This window comes from Giraffa tippelskirchi, chromosome 12 (assembly GCF_054371585.1).
Source record: "Giraffa tippelskirchi isolate mGirTip1 chromosome 12, T2T-mGirTip1v1.2.pri, whole genome shotgun sequence".
In the NCBI taxonomy this organism is placed as follows: Eukaryota; Metazoa; Chordata; class Mammalia; order Artiodactyla; family Giraffidae; genus Giraffa; species Giraffa tippelskirchi.
In genome coordinates, this window is record NC_137286.1 from 148,334,708 (window position 1) to 148,346,987 (window position 12,280).

A 12,280-nucleotide genomic window follows, 5' to 3' on the forward strand; every position below is an offset into this window, starting at 1 on the left:
TCACAAAAGTGTCAGATGTGACTGAGAAATTGAACAATAACAGGTAGCTTAGAGAAAAGAGGAAAGCGGTTCCTTAAATCTGGAAAAACAAAACAGTGAAGAATCTGAAGTTTTAACAAAAAAACCATAAAAATCTTAACTAACCATTCTTCACCAGTTCATTTAGTCCCATGTAATGAATTCTTGCTCTGCTTGATTTTGAGTCAGCAGTTACACAAATCCATTAGCTTCTCCACTCATCCTGAAAAATTTTACCCAGCACGATGCTGTGACCTTAAAGTTATTTAAGCAAAGGGACTAGGAGTCTTTGCTCCCAGAGGACCGTCCTTCCCCATGTCCCAAGGATGGTGCTTTTTTTTTTGTTTAAGATGAAGAACTTTGGCCTATATTTGATTACAAGAGCAATTGGGAAAATACCAGAGTGAAAAAAATAGCTGTCTATAAATGATAAAAGGCTTAAAATGATCACAGTTAAAGATTTGATGAGAGTTTGCAATTGGCAAGGCAATTTGGTTGTTCCTGTGAAGGTAACTGTAATGATCAATAGCACTATATTAGGACGTACCATGGAAAGCAAAGATATTGACAAATTTCTAGGAACTTCTTATAATTTCTGAAACAAACTTTCATCCATATAAATATAACCTAAGGAAGATTAAGTATCACTTTTTATTTGAGAATGTTTCCAATACAGTTTAACATATCAAATAGACTTAAGGAGTTCAGCATCTCTTTTTACAAAGTGAGAGACCAAATCCTTTGAGATCTTCTGAGATCCTCTGGGAAATTTCTGAGTCTCAAGGTCAGGAAGATTTCGTTTGGAATTTGATTTTGGAAAGTTGTCCAAAATGTCAAAAAGTTTTGAACACTTGACTAAATAGGTTCACAGATCACTATGAAAAATATTTATTTAACCAAAGTGACAAAAAAAGACTTCAAAAATAAGTATAGGGAATAACGTGATTAAAAAAAAAACTTGGCATTTCCAATACTGGGAAGACTCAGCTTTCTTTCGTAATCAAAGACATGAGAAAGACAACCCGAAGTGAGTGGAATCTTTGCTTTCTAGGTGGCGTATTCAAAATATAAAGCAAGTCTTTCACAGTCTCTTATTAAGAATCTCTCTCTTTAGTCGCCAAGTCGTGTCTGACTCTTGCGACCTCATGGACTGTAGCCTGCAAGGCTCTTCTGTTCACAGGATTCTCCAGGCAAGCATACTGGAGTGGGTTGCCATTTCCTTCTCTAAGGGATCTTCCCGACCCAGGAATCGAACCGGGGTCTCCTGCATTGCAGGCAGATTCTTTACCAACTGAGCTATGAGGGAAGCCCTTATTATTATTCTTATTAAGAATCGTCCAAGAAAAAAAAAGAACAGTCCAATAGTCCAAGACGACTTATCCCACATCACATGAACTTGAGAAACACTTGAGTCAGTTCCTATATTTCTAAGAATTTTAGAAATATTTAGTTTACATAAATGATTATTTTTCTCAAAGCCAACTAAAATAGAGCTCTTCAAGAAGTTTTTAAAGTTAATTTTGACAGTATCATTGTTAGACAGAAAAATGGTACATACGCATAAACACACAGACAGATGCTCTGAAACAATGACCAGTATCAATTGGGGATTTTAAGAATCGAAACTCAGGTGTCACGGATTCAGGTAAAACCCATAGAGCATTCTGGGGAAGAGAAAGAGTCAGGGACTTATAAGGGCAAAAGGACACAAAGTTGTTTGAGTTTGTCTGGCAAGAATTATAATTAACTCTGACAGAAGAAAAGGAATATTTGTCCGTGAGGGATAGGCCATCTCAGGTTATTTAGGACAAGGGTCTGATAAGTATCTTGAGTTTCTGGAAAGGGTGCAGATGTTCTGGAGGCCAGCATCAAGACCATAAATGGTCAGGGTGCAGATCCCACTGGGGCTGAGACGTGCACAACCCCACTTCCTCCACGGCCTCCGGTCCATTCAGAGGCTTTCTTGGCAAGACTGGTGTGATTTTGATTTCCCCTCACAATGCAAATAGAGTTCTACTGTCATCAGAGAACTAGGGCATTTACTGCTTGCGCTTTTTCTTTTTTCCAAGTGTGGGATAGTCCCAGCTCAACATTTGACCTCTTGCAGCACCTGCAAGCATTGTGACTGGGCTTGATGAGCAGGATGGCTGGGTGTGGGTTTTACTTCTAGAGCTACATTTCTGTGTTGCAAAGACTCAATGAATAGGAGAAGGACTGTTATTTTTCATTCTTTCAAGAAGTGGTACAGCCTCAGTGATAACAACTTTTCCTGCCCATCCAACCACACTAGTTTTTAGTATCGGGGAGATTTTTCGACTAGGCAGGGATTAAAAAAGCTGTGGCGCCTCAGGTTTAATTCCTTGTTTCTGTGAGTTATTTCACAGTGGCTTCAGGTTGCTTTCCCTTCCCTGTCGAGGGCAAGGTCTAAACAGTTTCTACCAGGCCTGATCTCAGCCTCCCACTGGGCCACCCTCTGCCAGGACAGCAGGTCCCAGGGGAAGGTCTGGGTTTTTGTTACCCTGAGTGCGGGGTGCGGTGGAGGTTTCTCCAGGGAGTCGATGGGCCTGTCGCACAGCTCCAGGTGATCGGGTGCAGAGGAGAGCCCTCAGCTGCCAGCCCTGCTGAGTGGGTGGTGGGTGTTCATGGATGTTTTCAGCTCTAAATCTGGTAGAATCTCCTGAGAGCGAGGTGGAAAAGGTGGGCAAAGGGCTGCGTGATTTAAGAGATCTGTTACCGTCCAGAGGCCACGAGTCCTTCCCGGCGGGGGACCAGGGTGCACTCACACAGGGGCTGCGTGGGGGGCCTGGGGCCGAGGGCATCTGAAGACAGAGCGCCAGGGTCCCAGGCCCGGCGCTGGAGGTGGTTCCTGGGTATCAGCAACCACAGACGTCTGCCTCGTGCCTGGAGGTCAGGCCGGTGTTCTCTGAAAGAAAGAGAAGTTAAAAGCAGACAGCTGTATACTCGTGGCTGATCTGTATGTTGTATGGGCTTCCCAAAGCAGGAGATATAGGAGATGCAGGTTGGATCCCTGGCTTCGGAAGATCCCCTGGAGAAGGAAATGACAACCCGCTCCAGTATTCTTGCCTGGAGAATCCCGTGGACAGAGGAGCCTGGCGGGCTACAGTCCATGGGGTCACGCAGACACGGCTGAGTGACAGCAGGCACAGGATGAAGTGCGATAGCAGGCAAGACTGGAGCCCTAATAGAATTTACAGATGTCCTGAATGTTAGTGCAGAGGATATCTGCAATGTTGGGAAAGAAGTTTCTAGATATTTTTGGAGGAGAAGATATACTACATAAGAAAACCACATTTTCTATTATTTGTTACTGAAACAGTCAGAGAAGCCATACCTTTATGCTTCTTTGTGGCGTGAAGGTTTCTGGCCTCATAAACTGATGGAGGTGAACACGCCTGTGCGCTGCAGGTGAGAAGGGGCGGTCTCAGTGTTAAGTGGATCCGAGAGAGAGAGTCTGGGATAGACTCGCCAGGGCTGTGAGAGACCGAGCTTCACACGGCCACAAGAGGGGAAAGTTAGATGCCAGCACCCACGTGGTTAGAATTAGAACATTGCAGACAGCAATCGGGGGCTCACTGACAACCCCTCGGGATGCAGTCCGGTCTGCACCTCGGGTTGGAAGGCCGGGGTGCCCACCAGGGGGAACGCGGCCGCCGCTCCGTGGACAGTCTCTGTGGACACCGTCGCACTCTTGTTACCTTGTTCCTCTTACCTCTTTGCTAGGAATTATTGGCTTTGAAAGTGACCACGTCCCTGTCTTACACCTTGGCACCTTCACGCCCAACCCTGAGAGCTGTCCTCTGCCAGCCTGCCCGGGCAGCTCCCCTCGCCTCCCCCTGGTCCGGAGCGGCCAAGCTTTTCTCCGTGTGGCCAGAGACGGGTCTCTTGTTGGTTGCCTGCCAGCTGACCGGTTGAGGTTGGGGTCCTTTGTGGTCTGAATGAATGGATCTGGTCTTAGAGAATAATCACCTTCTTCATGTCTGTTCATAGCAGGGAGGCCTTGGCGTCTGTCCAGCGCTTAATGAGAAATCACGGACCAATTACGCTTTAGTTTTTCCCTTCACTTCTCTGTGTGTTTGACATAATGGTGACAATGAAAGAAACTTGAGTGGCAAACACATCAACAAAATAAAAGCATATTGCAATTACATTCTGACCTGGATTCTTCTGCCCCATAACTGTAATTTTTGCAAGATGGATTCTGGGTAATAACCTGGCCATGCCTCTCGGAGTTTGCGTCTTGGTGCTCGCCAGCAGGGTGAGCGAGTGCTGCTTGGCCCTCGGATGAAGTGACACTTTTATGACTTGTCAAGATGACGGAATGTCCAAGTCTTTTATACTAAAAAATTAAGTTTCTTTTGTTTTTCATACTGATAAAAATCTGGCTGCATTCCAGTTATCAGGCTAAATGAGTGTCCTGTCTGTAGAAACTAGCTCTTCTTTTTTTTTTTTTTTTTTTTTTGAGGGGTTCAGGATGTGTTTTTATTGAATTACAGCTGATTTACAATGTTGAGTTAGTTTCTGACATACAGCAAAATGATTCAGTTATACCTATATACACATATATTCTTTCTCACTATGGTTTATCACAGGATATTGAAAAAAATATATAGTTCCTTGTGCTATTAAATAAGATCTTGTTGTTTATCCATTCTGTATATAATAGTTTGCATCTGCTGGTCCCAAATTACTAATCTAACTCCCCACACTTTGACAACCACAAGTCTGTTCTCTATGTCTGTGAGTCTGTTTCTGTTTTGTGTTTGCATGTGCTTAGTCGCTCAGTCATGTCTGACTCTTTGCGACCCCATGGACTGTAGCCTGCCAGGTTCCTCTGTCCATGGGGATTCTCCAGACAAGAATACTGGAGTGGATTGCCATGCCCTCCTCCAGGGCATCTTCCCAGCCAGGGATCAAACCCAGGTCTCCCGCATTGCAGGCAGATGCTTTACTGTCTGAGCCATCATTTGTGTCATATTTTAGATTCCACACTTAAGTAATATCATATGGTATTTGTGTTTCTTGCTTTGGGTTTTTATTTTTTTTTATTTTTTTTATTTTATTTTTTTATAAATTTATTTATTTTAGTTGGGGGCTAATTACTTTACAATATTGTAATAGTTTTTGCCATACATTGACAAGAATCAGCCATGGGTTTACATGTGTTCCCCTTCCCGAACCCCCCACCCACCTCCCTCCCCCTCCCATCCCTCTGGATCATCCCACTGCCCCGGCCCCGAGCCCTTGTCACATGCATCGAACATGGAATGGTGCTCTGTTTCACATATGACAATACACATGTCTCAATGCCATTCTCCCAGAACGTCCCACCCTCACCTTCTCCCTCAGAGTCCATAAAATTGTTCCATGCATCTGTGTCTCTTATTCTGTCTCGCATATAGGGTTATCGTTACCATCTTTCAAATTCCATATATATGCATTAGTATACTGTATTGTTGTTTTTCTTTCTGGCTTACTTCACTCTGTATAATGGGCTCCAGTTTCATCCATCTCAGTAGAACCGATTCAAATGTATTTTTTTTAATGGCTGAGTAATATTCCATTGTGTATATGTACCACAGCTTCCTTATCCATTCGTCTGCTGATGGACATCTAGGTTGCTTCCATGTCCTGGCTATTGTAAACAGTGCTGCGATGAACATTGGGGTACATGCGTCTCTTTCAATTCTGGTTTCCTCGGTGTATATGCCCAGCAGTGGGATTGCTGGGTCATATGGCAGTTCTATTCCCAGTTTTTTAAGGCATCTCCACACTGTTCTCCATAGTGGCTGTACTAGTTTGCATTCCCACCAACAGTGTAAGAGGGTTCCCTTTTCTCCACACCCTCTCCAGCATTTATTGCTTGTAGACTTTTGGATAGCAGCCATTCTGACTGGTGTGAAATGATACCTCATTGTGGTTTTGATTTGCATTTCTCTAATAATGAGTGATGTTGAGCATCTTTTCATGTGTTTGTTAGCCATCTGTATGTCTTCTTTGGAGAAATGTCTGTTTAGTTCTTTGGCCCATTTTTTGATCGGGTCGTTTATTTTTCGGGAATACAGCTGCAGAAGTTGCTTGTATATTTTTGAGATTAATTGTTTGTCTGTTGCTTCATTTGCTATTGTTTTCTCCCATTCTGAAGGCTGTCTTTTCACCTTGTTTATAGTTTCCTTTGTTGTGCAAAAGCTTTTAATTTTAATTAGGTCCCATTTGTTTATTTTTGCTTTTATTTCCAATATTCTGGGAGGTGGGTCATGGAGGATCCTGCTGTGATTTATGTCGGAGAGTGTTTTGCCTATGTTTTCCTCTAGGAGTTTTATTGTTTCTGGTCTTACGTTTAGATCTTTAATCCATTTTGAGTTTATTTTTGTGTACGGTGTTAGGAAGTGTTCTAGTTTCATTCTTTTACAAGTGGTTGACCAGTTTTCCCAGCACCACTTGTTAAAGAGATTGTCTTTTCTCCATTGTATATTCTTGCCTCCTTTGTCGAAGATAAGGTGTCCATATGTGCGTGGGTTTATCTCTGGGCTTTCTATTTTGTTCCATTGATCTATATTTCTATCTTTGTGCCAATACCATACTGTCTTGATGACTGTGGCTTTGTAGTAGAGCCTGAAGTCAGGCAGGTTGATTCCTCCAGTTCCATTCTTCTTCCTCAAGATTGCTTTGGCTATTCGAGGTTTCTTATATTTCCATACAAATTGTGAGATGATTTGTTCTAGTTCTGTGAAAAATACCATTGGTAGCTTGATAGGGATTGCATTGAATCTGTAGATTGCTTTGGGTAGAATACTCATTTTCACTATATTAATTCTTCCAATCCATGAACACGGTATATTTCTCCATCTGTTTGTGTCCTCTTTGATTTCTTTCATCAGTGTTTTATAGTTTTCTATATATAAGTCTTTTGTTTCTTTAGGTAGATATATTCCTAAGTATTTTATTCTTTTTGATGCAGTGGTGAATGGTATTGTTTCCTTAATTTCTCTTTCTGTTTTCTCAATATTGGAGTATAGGAATGCAAGGGATTTCTGTGTGTTAATTTTATATCCTGCAACTTTACTATATTCATTGATCAACTCTAGTAATTTTCTAGTAGAGTCTTTAGGGTTTTCTATGTAGAGGATCATGTCATCTGCAAACAGTGAGAGTTTTACTTCTTCTTTTCCTATCTGTATTCCTTTTATTTCTTTTTCAGCTCTGATTGCTGTGGCCAAAACTTCCAAAACTATGTTGAATAGTAGTGGTGAAAGTGGGCATCCTTGCCTTGTTCCTGACTTTAGGGGAAATGCTTTCAATTTTTCACCATTGAGGATAATGTTTGCTGTGGGTTTGTCATATATAGCTTTTATTATGTTGAGATATGTTCCTTCTATTCCTGCTTTCTGGAGGGTTTTAATCATAAATGGATGCTGAATTTTGTCAAAGGCTTTTTCTGCATCTATTGAGATAACCATATGGTTTTTTTCTTTCAATTTGTTAATGTGGTGTATTACATTAATTGATTTGCGGATGTTAAAAAAACCTTGCATTCCTGGGATAAAGCCCACTTGGTCATGATGTATGATCTTTTTAATATGATGTTGGATTCTGTTTGCTAGAATTTTATTAAGGATTTTTGCATCTATGTTCATCAGTGATATTAGCCTGTAGTTTTCCTTTTTTGTGACATCTTTGTCTGGTTTTGGAATTAGGGTGATGGTGGCCTCATAGAATGAGTTTGGAAGTTTACCATCTTCTGCAATTTTCTGGAAGAGTTTGAGTAGGATAGGTGTTAGCTCTTCTCTAAATTTTTGGTAGAATTCCGCTGTGAAGCCGTCTGGTCCTGGGCTTTTGTTTGCTGGAAGAGAAACTAGCTCTTCTGTTTAAATGAGGAGCAGATGAAGCTACACCTGCGATGAATCTAATGTGCTCAGTGGCAGATCGTAGACCCGTGAAGCTTAGCGTGCAGGCTGGGTAACTTTTTGGATGCGGGCCCCTCACCTCTGCCTCGAACTTCTCGGGCTAAGTTCTCTGTGTCTCTGGAACTTAGATGATTTTAGGTGGAAGGGGAAAGATGGGAAAGGCCGAGATTCCCTCTCCTCTTTCACGTGCGAGGCATTTCTGTTTGTTTCATCGGTGTCTTGGGCGATGGGACTCTAAGCGCTGTCTTTCCTTGGAATTTACGGGTACCCGAGAGCACAGAGTGACCCTGCACAGCCCCTGGGGAAGGGACAGGGCAGGCCGGGCCTTCCAAAATTCTTCTGCTCACCCTGCCAGCCGTCTGCCGAGAGCAGGTGTCCATGGAATGTGGTGGTTGGGCAGCAATCCTAGTTCTGATAATTCAGGAAGCATTTTATGTCACAGGTCGTTTTCTGGGAGCAGTGTGGTAAGGACGGCAGTTTCATTATAACGTTAATAAAGCCCTGTAGGTTGTGCTATGTAGCTAAGTATGGTGCCATTTATGGACCTGTGCTACTTTCCTAGATTTCAGTAGTAATTTTAAATGTAGGAGAATCATAATATTGACTTCTGTACTAGCCAGTCATTTTATGTTAACTTGCTTTTTAAAAAAACACATCATCGAAAATTGACCATGAGGCCAAGAAAATGAAAGGCTATTTTTTCGAGTTATGTTTCAATGATAAATGTAACAAAAACAAGCAGACTACTAGACCCATTTGGAGTAATGTCTGGTGACTTCTAAGGTCGTAGAGGAGGTCTCAGCTTGCAGAGGTTGGTGTGCTGAAAGTGGCTTGCCTGGCTTTGCACAGGCAAGTCTGCTGAAGTTCACAAAGCGGTTCCTACATTTCTGATTAAGTTACAGCTAACAAAATTGTTCAAGAGAGGCCTGGGTGGATGGATTGCAAGTGTAAGCTTTAGTCCACAGTTACTTTAAAGTGAAGATTTAAGACTCTGTTTTCTAAACATCTTTGATCCATGTAATCATTGTTTTGATCAAAATATCTTTCTAATTGAAACTTCTTTTGAACTATTTGTTGGGACTTCCTGATTTCACATGCCTCGTGGCCCAAAAATCAAAACATGAAACAGAACCAATATGGCAACAAATTCAATGAATTTGACTATTTTAAAATAGTCCACAAAAAAAAAAAAAAATCTAGAAAGCAAACAAAAAACCTCAGGGCAGCAAATGCTCAGTCTTGTCCGACTCTTTGTGATCCATAGACTGCAGCTTGCCAGGTTCCTCTACCCATGGGATTTTCCAGGCAAGAATACTGGAGTGGGTTGCCATTTCCTATTTCAGGGAATCTTCCCGACCCAGGGATCGAACCTGTGTCTCCCATGCTCCTGCGTCGACAGTCCGATCTTTCACCAGTGGCACCATTTGGGAAGCCCAATACGCGGTGTACTTTTGGTTTAAGGAAGGCAGGAGGACTGAATGAATGAGCTCTGTGGGTAGTTAGCTAGGATGACAAGCCGTTCTTTTAAGTAGATTCACGAGAAGGAAAATCATCTTTATTTCCTGCCTGTGATGAATTGAGTTTTTTTAGTAGAAAAATTCATTACTAAATTTAACTTTAACGCCATTAACTGGGAATAAGAAAAAGGATGGAAATTTTAAAAAGCATCATTAAGTAGATGATTATATAACATTTAAATTAAAATTGCTTCTTTAAAACTCTACTCTTAGGCTTTAAAAACCTCTATAAAGCTATCACCATAGCTTTTTTTTTTTTTCCAACCTGTGCTTTGGAGGAGAAATAATGAATAAATATTAAAAGATATGTTTTCTACACCCAAATTTTTAAAAAATTAAATTTAGAATTCCAACTTCTTTATGTTTTCTATGTAATCTGTTCCACACTTATTAGTAATTCCAAATATCTAGTAACATTTAGGAGAAAAACAATATTGCACTTTAATACTAGCCTAACCTGCTGTGATGAAGGTAAAAGAGGAGAGTGAAAAAGCTGGCTGAAAACTCAACATTCAGAAAACTAAGATCATGGCATCCGGTCCCATCACTTCATGGCAAATACATGTGGAAACTATGGAAACAGTGAGAGATTTTATTTTGGGGGGGCTCCAAAATCATGCAGATAGTGACCACAGCCATGAATTAAAAGATGCTTGCTCCTTGGAAGAAAAGCTATGACCAACCTAGACAGCATAATAAAAAGCAGAGATATTACTTTACCAACAAAGTCAAAGCTATGGTTTTTCCAGTAGTCATGTGTGGATGTGAGAGTTGGACTATAAAGAAAGCTGAGCGCTGAAGAATTGATGCTTTTGGACTGTGGTGTTGGAGAAGACTCTTGAGAATCCCTTGGACTGCAAGGAGATCCAACCAGTCCATCCTAAAGGAGATCAGTCCTGGGTGTTCATTGGAAGGACTGATGTTGAAGCCGAAACCCCAATACTTTGGCCACCTGATGCAAAGAACTGACTCATTGACAAGACGCTGATGCTGGGAAAGACTGAAGGCAGGAGGAGAAGGGAACAGCAGAGGATGAGATGGTTGGATGGCATCACTGACTCAATGGACATGGGTTTGAGTAAACTCCAGAAGTTGGTGATGGTCAGGGAGGCCTGGCATGCTGCGATTCATGGAGTCACAAAGAGTCAGACACGAGTGAGTGATTGAACTGAACTGAACCTGCTGTGGTTGCCAGGCGTCTGTGGGGGGGCAGGTGGTGCCAGCCCGGGGCTGGTGCTCGGCTGTGGGCCTCCAGGGTGGGATGTCAAGGCTGGAGTCTCAGCAGGAGCGTTGGGAGGAAGGAGGAGGTGATGTCCACCCCGCTCACCTGTGAGCGCAGGTGCACAGTTAGTGTGCAGGCCACGCACTCTGCATCCCACCTCGTTCTCCCGTTTGGCTTCCTGGCCGCATGCGCAGGGGGCTCTAGGGTGTGGGCCTCCGGGGTTCAGCATGTACACCTGCCCCTTCTGAGCCGGTCCCGATTCCTGGCTGAGCCTTGGGGGTGGGGGAGCAGCACAGGCTGGACGCAGAGGCTCCGCAGGCAAGGTGAGGAAGGCCCACGAGGGTGGCCAGAGCGTGGGACCTCCTCCCCCCACTGACGGGGCTGTGAGCTCCCCTCGGCCTCGGTTTTCCCGCCTGTAAAGTGGTGACAAGTGCTGCCTTGCTGGGCCGGGGAGGGACGTCAGCGAGGTATCAGTGACCTCCTGGGTGACTCCTGCACCTGCCTCAGTTTGCTCAGCCCTCTGGGGCCTGTGGTGCCTTAGGGAGCCGGGTGGACCCCACAGCTGCTCCTTCACCATCGCCCTCAGGGGCCTGGAGGAGGCTCTCAGGGCCTGTGGGACAGACGGTCAGCCTGGGTCATCTGGAGGGCGCTGGAGAGCTCGGGCAGCTGATCTGAAGTGGAAAGACGCCGGCCTAGAGGAGCCTCAGTGGGTCCCAAGCTTCGAGCAGGCACGAAGGTTAGGGAAGCGTCACTTGTGGAGCAAGCCCTGGCCCTGGGGGCCGGCGCTTCCAGATGCTGAGGCCTGGCTGCCCGGGTCATCTGTGGGTCCCGGAGTCCTCTGCTCAGCAGGCGGGCTCCCGGGAGCCCGTGTGCGGCTGAGGCGTTGGTGTCCCGGGTGCTGCTGCAGTTTATGGGCTGAGGTTCTGTGTTTAATGTATGTTCTGGCCGTTGCTCCTGTTCAATCTCTCAGTGTGTGTGAGCGACAGAGAATTCTGAACACGTAACTGGACTCCTTGAGGAGACGAGCGTTTGATACCTCTCCACAGAGTCTTCTTGCAGAGAACCCCAAAGCGTGACTTGAACTAAGCAGCTGTGTTCCCAGAAACGTCCCTGAGAAGCAACAGCTGCTGCTATTTAAAAGCTTCCTTCAGACACACCGCCCGGAAGGCTGAGCTGGTGGAGGTGCCGGTGCCCTGGCCCAGGGCCGGCGGGGGCGGGGGGGCTGGAGCCCGTGTCCCCAGGCTCCCTCTGCTCCTTGCCTGCCGTCAGGCCCAGGATCACAGAACGGGAAGGGGCCCAAAAGCGACTCATCCAGCCCCTGCCCCGGAAGAGCGTTTGTAAACAGTTTTTTTAAAAAGTCCAGCTGAGGTCGAGACACGATCATGTCACTTGGCAGCGGCTGAGCGTGGGATTAAAACTTCCAGAAAGTCAAATGGAAACAAGCCGCCATGAAAGAAGGAGATGAGAGGCCGTGACTGCGGGGGGAGCGTGCGGCTGCCTGAGGCAGGCTTGTGTGGACCGTGCGGGTGTCTTGTTGCTGCTGTTTAGTCACTCAGTCGTGTCCGACTCTGCGTCCCCATGGACTGTGGCCCTCCAGG